The following is a 13249-nucleotide window of genomic DNA, read 5'->3' as shown; positions in this document are numbered from 1 at the left end:
CAGGAAAAATTAGAAAATCTGAATAGAGAGCTCACAACTAATGAAATTAAAGTAGTAATAAAAAAAATCCCAATAAACAACAGTCCTGAACCAGATGGCTTCACAGGTGAATTTTACCAAACATTCAAAGAACTAAAATCTATCCTTAAACTATTCCAAAAAATTCAAGAGAAGTGAAGACTTCCAGTTTCATTTTACAAGGCCAGCATTATCCTAATTCCAAAATCAGATAAATACACTACAAATAAATAAAATTATAGACCCAAATCCCTGATGAACATAGATACCAAAACCATCAACAAAATATTAGCAAATTAGATCTAGCGATACATTAAAAAGATCATGCAGCATGATCAAGTGGGATTTATTCTAGGGATGCAAGGTAGGTACGATATCCTCAAATCAATAAATGTAATACAACACATAAACAAAATGAGGAATAAAAATTACATGATCATATCAATAGATGCAAAAAAAAGTATTTGATAAAATCCAGCACCCACTTATGATAAAAACTCAGCAAAGAGGGAACAGAGGGAATATACCTCAACATAATGAAGGTCACATATGATAAACCCACAGCCAACATTATACTCAACAGGCTAAAACTAAAAGTCTTTCCCTTAAGATTAAGAACAAGACAGGGATGTCCATTTTTACCACTCTTATTCAACATAGTACTGGAAGTCCTAGCCATAGCAATCAGACAAGAAGAATAAATAAAAGGCATCCATATTGAAAAGGAAGAAGCAAAACTGTCATTTGCAGATGACGTGATATTGTATGTAGAGAACCCTACAGATTTTACCAAAAAAGTACTAGAACTGACAATAAATTAAGTAAAGTAGCAGGATAAAAATTTAGTACTCAGAAATTAGTTGCATTTTTATATAGCAATAATGAACTATCAGAAAGGGAAAATAAGGAAACAATCTATTTACAATTACATAAAGAATAAGATAAATACCTAGGAATAAATTTATCCAAGGATGTAAAAAACCTGTACTAAATATTTGTAAGATAATGAAGAAAGAAATTGAAGATGCAAATAAGTGGAAGCATATAAACCATGTTCACGAATAGGAAGAATTAACACAATTAAGATTTCCATACTACCCACAGCAAACTATAGATTCAATGGAATTCCTATCAAGGTACCAATGGGGTATTTCACAGAACTAAAAAAAAAATTTCAAAAATTTATATTGATCCATGAAAGATCCTAGATAGCCACAATAATCTTGAGGAAAAAAGAATAAAGGAAGAATCATGCTACCTGATACCAATCTATACTACAAGGCCATAGTAATCAAAACAACATGGTATTGACATAAAAACAGACATATAGATCAATTAAACAGAATAGAGAGCCCAGAAATAAACCCACGCCTTTATGGTCAATTAATATTTGACCAAGGAGGCACAAACATACAATGGGGTAAATATAGTTTATTCAATAAATAGTGTTGAAAAAATTGGACAGATACATTTAAAAATATAAAACTAGTCCTGGCCAGAGTGTTAGCCTGTGGACCAATGAGTTGTGGGGTTCAATTCAAGCCAAGGGCACGTACCTCAGTTGAGGTTCGTCCCCGGCCCTGGTTGAAGTTGTGCGGGAGGCAACCAGTCAATGTGTCCCTCTCACGTCAATGTTTCTCTCTTTCTCTCCCTCCCACTCTGTCTGAAGATAAATAGAAAAATATCCTTGGGTGAGGATTAAAAAAAATAATTATATATATATATATATATATATACATATACACACATATACATAAATGTATATGTATATATAGATATAGATATAGATATATAGATGTATAGATATATGACTAGACTACCTTCTTATATCATATGCAAGAATAAACTCAAAATAGATTAATCACTTAAATGTTAGACTTGAAACCATAAAAATCCTAGAAAAAACAGAGGCAGTAAAATCTCAGACATTTCTTGGAGCAATATATATATTTTTAATAAATCTCCTTGGACAAGGGAAACAAAATAAAAATAAACAAATGAGGCTACATCAAACTAAAAAGTTTTTGAGCCCTGACCAGTTTGCTCAGTGGTTAGAGCGTTGGCCTGTGGTCCACAGAGACCTGGGTTCAGTTCCCGCTAAGGGCACATACCTCGGTTGCAGTTTGTCCCCAGCCCAGGTTGGTCGTGCAGGTGGCAGCCACTCGATATGTCCCTTTCACGTCAATGTTTTTCTCTCTCTCTTCCTCCCACTTAAAAAAATTAATAAGTAAGAAAAAAAAAAGTTTTTGAACAGCAAAGAAGATCAAAAAATAAAAAGACAATCCACTGAATGGGAAAACATATTTGCCAATGCTAAATCTGATGAGGGGTTAATATACAAAACTTATAAAGAACTCAAACAACACCAAAAAATGATTAATTCAATTTAAAAATAAGCAAAGGACTGAAATAAACTGTTCTCCAAATGGGACACAAAGATGGCCAATAGATATATGAAAAGATGCTCGAAGTCACCAATCATTAGAGAAATGCACATTTAAACCACCATGAGATATCACTTCACATTTGTCAAAATGGCTGTTATAAAAAATCAACAAATAAGTGTTGTGCCTGCCTGGTGTGGCTAAGTGGTTGAGCGCCAACCCATGCACCAAGAGGTTGCCAGTTTAATTCCTGGTCAGGGCACATGCCCAAGTTTTGGGCCAAATTCCCAGTGGGGGGCATGCAGGAGGCAGCCAACTGAAATTCTCTCTCAATGTTTCTATCTCTCTCTCCCTCCTCCTCCCTTTCTCTCTCTCTAAAAAATAAATAAATAAATAAATAAATAAAACAAAAAAACAAGTGTTGGTGAGCGTGTGGAGAAAAAGGAACCCTTGTGCACTGTTGGTGGGAAGGCACATTGGTGCAGCCACTGTGGAAAGCAGAAGGGAGTTTATCTCAAATCATTAAAAATGGAACTGCCTTATGACCCAGTGATTACATTTCTGGGAATATATTCAAAGAAACCAGAAACACTGATCTGAAAGAATTTATGCACCCCTATGTTCATTGCAGTGTAATTTACAATAGCCAAGATTTGGGAGCAGCCCAGGTGCCCATCAGCAGATGAGTAGATAAAAAAGCAGCAGTCAATTTACACAATGGAATGCTACTTGGCTGTAAAAAAAAAAGGAAGAAAATCTTACCTTTTGCAACAGCATGGATGAACCTGGAGAGTATTATGCTAAGTGAAATAATTAAGTCAGAGAAAGACAAATACCATATGATTTCACCTATGTGTGGGACCCCATGAACAAAATAAACAAACAAAATAGAAACAGAGGCGTAGATACTGTACATGGAATAGACTTACAGTGTTCAGAGGGAAGAGGTTTTGAGGAGGATGGGTGAAAAAGGTGAAGGGGCCCTGGCCGGGTTGGTCAGTTGGTTGGAATATCATCCCATATAGGTTGCAGTTTCAATTCCCGGTCAGGGTACATATATTTTATCCTGTTGGGGAGCATACAGGAAGGCAGTTGATTAATGTTTCTCTCTCACATTGATATTTTTCTCTCTTTCTAAAAAGAAAAAATCAATAAAAACGTATCTTTAGGTGAAGTTTAAAAATATAGTGAAGGGCCCAGCCAGTGTGGCTCAGTAGTTGAGCATTGGCCCACGCACCAAGGGGTCACCATTTTGATTTCTGGCCCAATCTCCAGTGGGGGGCATGCAGGAGGTGGCCAATTGATGTTCTCTCTCATTGATGTTTCTATCTCTCTCTCTCCCTCTCCCTTCCTCTCTCTCTCAAATCAAGAAACAAAAAATATATAGTGAAGGGGTTAAGCAATAATAATAATAAAAAACCCTCATAAAGTGATGAAAAGCAAGGACCTACAACCAAGATTACTCTATGCTGCAAAGCTATCGTTTAGAATGGATGGACATATAAAGAGTTTCCCAGACAAGAAAAAGCTAAAGGAGTTCATCACCATCAAACTAGTATCATATGAAATGTTAAATGGTCTTCTTAAAGAAGAAGATGATTAAAATATGAACAATAAAATGGCAATACATATCTATCAACAATTGAATGTACAAACAAGATGAGCAAGCAGATCAGAAACAGACTCAAAGATACAGAAAACTTTGTGTTGGTTGCCAGATGGGAGGGGGTTGGGGGACTGGGCAAAAAAAGGTGAAGGGATTAAAGTACAATTTTTTTTGTTGGACTGATGAACCTCAGAAGGAAGTGGGGAGGTGGGCGGGAAGAGATAAACCAAAGAACTTATATGCATATATGCATAACCAATGGGCACAGACAATCATGTGGGGAAGACAGGAGGGGTGAAGGAGCAGGAGGAAGGGGCCAATGGGGGAAAATGGGGGGAACACCTGTAATACTTTTAACAATAAAGATAAATTAAAAAGACACACAACAGTATGGTGATTAGCAGAGGGAAAAGGGGGTATAAAATATAAAAATAAATAACGAAAGAAACAAGCATTTTAATTAATTAATTAATTAGGTACATGCCTCTAGTGGGAACCAAACCCCGAACTCTCTGGTCTGTAGGCTGAGGCTCCAATCTCTGAGCCAAACTGGCCAGGGCTTGATTTTTATTACTCTTTCTTCTGATTTCAATTCCTTCCTTTATCTTACGTTGTATCTATTTTGCTCGTATTTTCCCAGCTTCTTAAGGAGGAAGTTCTGTTAACAGATTTGAGACTTTTCTTTCTTTTCAGCACGCACATGTCATTCTGTAAATTTTCCTGTGAACTGCTTTAACTGCAACCTGTAATTTTTGACTTTGGTATTTTCACATTGTGTAGTTCAAAAAGTTTTCTAATTACCTTTGACATGTCTTTTTTTGACACATTGATTATTTAGAGGTATATTGTTTAATTTCCAAGTATTTGGAGACTTTTCTTTTGTATTTCTGTTATTGATTTATAGGTTAAATCCATTGTGAGCACAGAACATATTTTGCATGATTTTAATTCTGTTGAATTTACTCAGGTGTGTTTTATGAATTCAGATATAGTCTATCAAGGAGAATGTTCCACATGTACGTGAAAAGAATGTATATTCAGCTGTTGTTGGGTGGAGTGTTTTATAAATGTCAATTAGACACAGTTATTTGATGCTGATATTCAGTTCTTCTATGTCCTTGCTGATTTTTTATCTACCAATTCTGTCAGTTACATAAGAGAGGAGTGTTGAAGTCTCCAACTACTTTGTGGGTTTATCTATTTCTCCTCTCAGTTCTGTGAGTTTTTGCTTCATGTATTTTAAAACTCTATTGTTATGTACATATATATTTAGAATTGTTACATCATTTGCTAAACTCTTTTATCTTTACATAATATCATTTATAACCCTGGTAATTTTCTTTGTTTCTTAAGACAGCATAAGGTTGGATCATGTGTTTAGACTATTACAATAATCTTTGCCTATTAATCAAAATGTTTAATGCATTTATATTTAAAGAAATTATTGGTATGTTTACATTTTAGTCTGCCATTTAATTATGTTTTCTGTTTAGTCCCTTTTTTATTCCTTTGTCCACTTTTCTGCTATATTTGGGTTATTTAAATGACTGTATTTCATTTTAATTCATTTACTGTTTTTACTATATCCCCTGGCATCATTTCAAGTGGAATGTAGTAAACTCATCACAATTTAGGTTCTGTTCTTCTCTTCCCTTTACCTCGTAGTTGTCTTACGTATCACATCCATATTCATTGAGAACACATCAGACACTGTTATAATTTTTAGTTTCAGTCATCAAGCACATTATAAAGAATTTAAGGGAAGGATAGTCTATTATATTCATTCAGATATTTACTATTTCTGTTGCTCGTTATTTCCTTGTACTAGCACCATGCCCTTCGAGGGTAGCGCAAGTACCTTGTCATAACACAATCTTTCTGATTTCTCTCTCCCGGCCCTTGTATCATGGCTGTCATTCATTTCAGTCACACACAAGAATACAGATAGATACAGTACATTGGTTCTATTGTTATTTTATTTATTTATTAAACGTTTTTTTCCTTCTCTGTTGATTTTAGAGAGAGAGGAAGGGAGAGGGAGAGAGAGATGGAAACATCCATGAGAACATAGACTGGCTGCCTCCTGCACGCCCCCCACTGGGGATTTGGCCCATAACCTGGACATGTGCCCTGACTGGGAATCGAACTGGTGACCTCTTGGTACATGGGCTGGGCTGGTTCTATTATTATCTTAAACAAACTATTATATGTTCAGTCAATTAAGACTAAGAAAAATAAGTGACTTTTTTTAACCTTCATTTATTCATTCTCTGATGCCCTTTCTGTCTTTTTGTAGACCCAGGATTTTGACCGATATCATTTTCTTTCTCTCTGAAGAACTTCTGAACATTTCTTGCAAGGCAAGTCTGCTGGCAACAAATATTCTCAACATTTATTTGAGAAAATCTTTATTTCTTACATTTTTAAGGATAAATTCACAGAATACAGAATTCTCTTGTTTTTTCTCAACACGAAATATTTCATTCCACTCTCTTCTCACTTGCGTGGTTTCTGAGAATTCAGATATAATCCTCATCTTTGCTTCTCTGTACATAAGGTATTTTTCCCTCTGGCTTCCTTCAGAATTTATTTTTATCTTCTTTTGCTCCAGTTTGAAAATAATATGCCTAGATGGAGGTTATTTATTTATTTTCCTTTGGTCATTTATCCTGGTGGGTGTTGCCTAGTATCCTGGATCTGTGGTTTGGTGTCTGGCATTAATTTGGGGAGATTTCAAGTCATTTTTGCTTCTGTTCCTTTCTCTCTTTCTTCTCCTTCTACCATGCATATGTTACACGTTTTGAAGTTGTCCCTCAGTTCTCAGATGTCCTTTTCATTGTTTTCTCTTTGCTTTTGGAATAATAATGATGATCATGAATAACAAGTAACTTAATTATGCTGATAGTGTTGTTATATACTCAAGCTTACAGATTCTTTTCTCAGCCATGTCCCACCTAATAATGAGCCCATCAAAGGCATTCTTCATTTTAGTTAGTTTTCTTTTTTTTTGTATCTCTAGAATGTCCTTCTTATTCTTTCTTAGAATTACCATCTTTCTACATAAAGTATCCATTCAACTTGCATATTAATTATAGTGATTTTAAATTCCTGGTCTGATAATCCCAACATTCCTGCCATAATTGACTATGGCTTTGATGCTTGCTTAGTCTCTTTAAATAACATTGTTTGCCTTTTAGTCTATCTTGTAATTTTTTCCTGAGAGGTGGACACAATACTCTGGTTAAAATAAGCCTTTCGTAACTTGGTGGCAAGGTGTGGGGGGAGGGGAAGCGTTCTACTGATTATGGTTAGATTTCAGTCCTTGGGTGAGCTGTGAACCTAGGCTGTGAGCTTCAGCTTCTCAGTCTTCCTGCCCCGGCTCCCTCCTCACCCCAGATGAGAAAGGATGGCTGGAGGGGGCTGGAGCTTTGTATTTCTCTACCCCCAACTTAGGCTCTGATAAAACCCTAGCAAGTTAGGCTCTGGTGAAATAGTTTCTCCCAAGGTCTGTTGTAAAGAAGAACAGAATGCTTTGGTGTATTGCATAATGGTTCCTTTCCCCCTCCCTCTGCTGGAAGCATGACATTTTCCTCCAATATTCACTGTAGGAACCAGATAGAGCTTCTGGAGGTAAAAGTCACAATAGTGTGGATGCTCCCCTATGGCTGGGCTCCTTGGAGTTTGTATCTCTCAGACTTGTCCACACTGAGCCTCCAGCATCTTGTCAATTATAGGTTAGGTTTTCCTACTTTGGTACTAGTTTCCATGGAGGCTTTTGTTCTGGAAGTTGTGATTTTCTGTATTTCCCCATCTATCTCTTTAATTTTGGGGGCAGCAATTTGCCCTATGGTCTTACTTCTCTGTAAGATCCTAGGCGAGTTGTTGTTCTCCTTATATCCAGACCTGAAACCTCTTTCATTTCTGATAGTTTGTTTTCTTCTGGTATCTTTGTTTGTTCAAAGGCAGATCTGCTGGAAATGGATTCTCTCTCTCTCTCTCCCTCTCTCTTTCTCTTTGTAATCTAAGGAGGTCTTTATTTACTCTCATTCCTGAAGGATATTTCTTCTCAATATAAAATTCTAGGTTGACCCTGCTTTTCTTTCAGCAATTCAAAAATATTATTTTAATTTTTAGTGCTTTTCATTGTTTTTGATGAGAAATCTACAGTTATTTTAATTATTGTTTACCTACATTTGGCTTAGATTTTACATTTCTCTGGCTCTGCTGCTTTCAATACTTTTTCCTTCCTTTTGTTTTTTAAATAGTATATTGATTTTTAGAGAGAGAGGAAGGACAGAGCGGGAGAGAAACATCAATGTGAGAGAGAGCAACATCGATCGGCTGCCTCCTGCACATCCCCTACTGGGGATTGAACCCGCCACCTGGGCATGTGCCCTGACCAGGAATTGAACCAGCAACCTTCTGGTGCACGAGATGATGCCCAACCAACTGAACCACATTGGCCAGGGCTCAAAATATTTCTTTTGTCTTTTGTTTTTATCAGTTTGTTTATAGTGTGCCGGGGCATGGATTTTTTTGGATTTATTCTGTTTATGATTTAATGAACTTCTAGAATCAATATAGTATTATACATTTTGTCAAATTTGAGAAGTTTAAGCCACTATTCTTCACATACATTTTCCTGTAATGCATTCTTTTTCCTCTATTTCTGGGACTCTGATGACATAAATGTTAGACATGTTAGTATTTTCCTACAGTTCTCCGAGTCTCTATTCACTTTTGAACTTCTCTGTCTCTGTTGGTCAGATTGGATCATTTCTATTCATCTATCTTCAACTTCATTGACTTTCCACTGTCGTTCTCATTCTATTCGTCCCACCCAGTGGGTTTTAAATTTTTGCATAGTTTATTTTTCCATTGTTAATGTCCATTTTTGTGCTTTTGTATAGATTCTATTGTTTTGCTGATGTTTTCTATCTTTGCATCTATCTCGAGTGTTTACCCTTTCATCTTGAAGTATTTAAAAAATTTTTAATTTCAATTATATTCAATATCATTTTGTATTAGTTTCAGGTGTCACGTATAGTGGTTAGACAATCATATGCTTTACACAGTGTTCCCCCTGATATTTCCAGTACCCAACTGGCACTGTACACAGTGACTACAATATTATTGACTGTATTTTTATAACGGCTACTTTAAAGTCTTTGTTGGATAATTCCCACATCTGTTATCTCAGCATTTGCTGCTATTGTCTTTTGCCATCTGGATCTATATTTCCCTGGTCCTTCTTATGTTAAGTAATTTTGTATTGCATCTTTATCATTTTGAACATTATCCTATGAAACTCTGGGTCTTTGTAAATCCTAGAGAGTATTAATATATTTATTTTAGCAGGCAATCAACTGGCTTCCTTCAGGCTGATGTTCAGACCAGCCTTCTGTGGGCTGTGATTTCAATGCCAGTTACATGTTCAAAGCCTTTGCAGTGCTACGTGGATCTTTAAAATGTGTGCTCCCCATGTGAGCAGGTTGGGACCTCGATGGTAATGTGTGCCTTACTCCAGTTCTCAGTCTTGCTGTATAATCAGGATAAGATTCACACATGCGTTACTTGTTGGTGAGCTGGAGAGTTTATAAGCAACATTACGAGGTCTAGGTTTTTCCTGAGTTCCTTCTCACTGTGTTTACCCGAGTACCTTCAGGCTCCTTGAGGTTCTCCTTTCCTATGGCCAGGAAGCTGGGGCTTGATTCACCTTGTTCTGCCATGTACTTCCCGTGACCGTGTCTGCTAAGCCTAGTGGTGGAGGAACAGGGAGGGAAAGAGCTCAATCTTCTTGGGACCACAACTTCTTCGGTCAGAAAGAAGGTGCTCCTGCATCAGAGTATGAGGTTTCTGTGGGCCGTCCCCTCTTCCTCTACTGTTGCTGTCCCTGCAGACACCACGGGGTTACCTAGAGGCTGGAGTACAAGAGAATGAGGTATAAGTGTGAAATGGAAGAACAATGGGAGACTTCCTGCAGTCTCTCTGTTAGGCTATTTTACTTCTTTTTCTCAATACAGAACAAGAGGGCTTCTGCTAACCTCTCTCTGTCTGCACTGGTCCTCACTGGTTTCGGGTGTCCTAGCTTTCATGTTGGAAGATACCAGAAGGAGAAAAGGGTAAACACATCCCTAGTTCTATTATCAGCAAAATTCTCTTTTCCTTATCCTGTTTGGTACATTGACTTCTGAAAACTTCATTTACCCTGGTATCATTCATTATCAGCATTACACTGATGATTTCCAAATCTCTGTCTCCATCCCAATCTATTAATTGACACCTCAACGTGGATAAGCCCTAGGTTCCTCAGATATGGTACTACTAAAACGATTGAACGCTCGCTCCCTCCCATGCCCTGCTCGCCATGCAGTGTAACCTGTTTCAGTAACTGGTACCACCACCTATCCAATACCCAAGTGGGAAACATGGGAGTTATTCTCTAGAGGACTGAACTCACTTGATAATATGGATACCCGCCTCTTGTCTCAAATTCCTGCAACATCTTTACACAAAGCTTCCACAAGGACGAAACTTGCAAATCCGAGACCAAATTCTTCATTGATTCTACAAATTCTAAACATGCATTGGTTCACAGTGAAACTGGGGAGGACAGGAGTTGGAGGAGTGGGTGCTGTAACCAGCAGAGACGGGTGCAGAACAAACTGGATGGACCAAGAGCCAAAGATTTCCACCCCGGGAGGTTCAATGTTAGGAAAAACCATTCAAAATTGATGATGATGCAAAAACTTAATCTGGTTATTTCTGGCGTCGTCTTTGTCGTATATTCAGCCCCAGTGGGTTTGTGTATGTGTGTGTGTGTGTGCGTGCGCGCGTGCACGTGCCTGCGTGTGAGTGTATTATAAGCCTTTAAAGTTGGGTGCAAACAAGGCTATCTGAAGCAGGCTCTGTCTCCAACTCTGAGCTTACCTCTTGGCACTCCCCATGCGTGGCTGCAACCAATACTTCTGTAATTCCAACCCCACTGAACTGAGTTTCCCCAGGTGGGCTATGTTTCCCAGGTCCTGCCGACATCCCTTCACACATGCTGTCTGCTCTGCAGGGATGCACTCCCCCTCCCTCCCTTTGCTTGGTTACCTGCACACATTGCCCAACTCTGCTTATTTTTACACGCTTTGGACCTCATTTCCAGAAACCTCTACACTTGCCTCATCCACATGTACTCTGGGCATACTTCTCACTTTATTTGAAATTGTATCCATTGGAATTTAAATGTTCAGGACCTTCATGTGGCTTCATTTAGCAGGAACCGAACCCAGGTCTCTCTGTACCGCAGGCCGACGCTCCAACCGCTGAGCCAAACTTGCCAGGGCAATGTGGCTTCATTTAGACATGAACTGTGCATCAGGCTCCCAGTCTCTTTTACTGTCTTTATCTTTCGCGTACAGAGACACCGTACTCACTGTGCTGTCCTGGATGGAAGACACAGAAACGCCGGAAGGGACTGGCAAAGTGGCTATTACCAAGGAAAATCACGATCTCTCAGACGAATCGTGTAAGTTTACCAATCTTTTCCTCTCACACTTTTTGCATTTAATCCTGATAGCAGCCCCCGAGGAGGGCCCGGCTGTCAGCATTTTACAGATGGTGAAGGAGGGAGTCACTGGGAGGCGTGCCTGCCTGGCAGAGTTGCCTGTCTGGTTTCAGACTCGGACCCGGAGGCCTGGCTCTGTGTTTGTGAAGTGTCCCAGGGCCAGGGCACAGTCATGGAGAGTCTCCTCACGTGCTGAAGCAGCATCTAACTCTCTGGCACTGTGGCCTCCTTAGAACTACTGATCCGACCTATCTGCCCCTGGCCTCTTGTTTCCTTCACATCCTCTGGAATCCCCTTTCTAGGACAGAGGTGACATGCAAGGGTGATTACCTGAAAGGAGTTAATTGCCTTTGCTTCTAATTACCTTCTCTTATCCAGGGCAATGGGTTAATTATCGGGACACTAACCACGTTCCCCGGGTGAAAGACACTTTCCCTTCAACACAATCACACTGCGTTAACGACACTCATCACTCCCAGAACACTGCTAATGTAACTGTCTCTGAGCAGCTTGCTCTACAGAAATATTCACGGAGCATAAAGCATTAAACCCCCCAACTGCATATTAAAGATTTTTTTTTCAAACTATAAAATTACTTAGCAAGAAAAAAAATACATTAATTAAAAATCTATCCTGAGCCAGCCCAGAACCACAGTTAAAATGCTCCAGAAGTAGCAGTTGAAAGAAAATACCCCTTCTCTATGTGCCTCTGGTACCAAATAAAACTGTTCATATTTACTCTGCAGGGTGGACCAGTGCTTTTTAAAGTTTGGTTTCTTAACAGCAGTAAAGGGAGTCCTAATCAACCCCAAATTGGCTTCAGGTTAACATGCACAGGCTTCAGTTTGCCAGAATGCTACTCAGTGGCTCAAGACCCCGAACAAATGGGGATCTGTGACCCACCCCCACATTCAAAGTCTGAGATTAAGAGGCCAGGTTCTCAACTCCACTTCAAGTCAAGTGCTAATTACTAAGACCGAGAACCGCTCAGGCAAATTCCCTTCTAGGTACCTCTAGAGCAGTGGTCCTCACACTCCATCGTGAGCAGTCCCTGGAGTGCTTATTAAAACACAGAAGCCTGGGCTCATTCCCAGGGTTTCTGAGTCACTTGGGCTGGGGAGACGCCTAGGAATTTGCATTTCTAACAACTTCCCAGGTGTTTCTGATGTTTTTGGTCCCAGCACAACACCTCCAGAACCACTGATGTCGGTTAATGAAGAGAGTTGGTGCCAGAAACACTGTGATGGCCCCTGACCCCAGGGAGGCTCCAGCCATTATCTGGAGTCTCCTATCCCCAGGCAGCTACGTTTCCAACTTTATTTTATACCCAACTTCTGCCTTTTGTAAAACCATGGGCTTACCATACTGACTATATTATTATCAGTATCCAAGTAGGGTGGTTTGGGCTGTAAACAACAGAAAAGCAAACTCAAATTGGTTAAAGAAGTTATTAAGATTTGTATTTATTTAGTTATTTATCCTCACCCGAGGACACTTTTCCATTTTTTGTTCAGATAGAGTGGGAGGGAGGGAGGGAGAGAGAGAGAGAGAGAGAGAGAGAGAGAGAGAGAGAAACATCGACGTGAAGGGACACATCGAGTGGCTGCCACCCACACGACCCAACCAGGAACCGAACCCAGGTCTCTCTGGTCCGCAGGCCGATGCTCTAACCGCTGAGCCAAACCG

The sequence above is a fragment of the Molossus molossus genome, unplaced genomic scaffold (genome assembly GCF_014108415.1).
Source record: "Molossus molossus isolate mMolMol1 unplaced genomic scaffold, mMolMol1.p scaffold_m16_p_19, whole genome shotgun sequence".
NCBI lineage: Eukaryota > Metazoa > Chordata > Mammalia > Chiroptera > Molossidae > Molossus > Molossus molossus.
Note: the sequence above shows the minus strand (reverse complement) of the source record.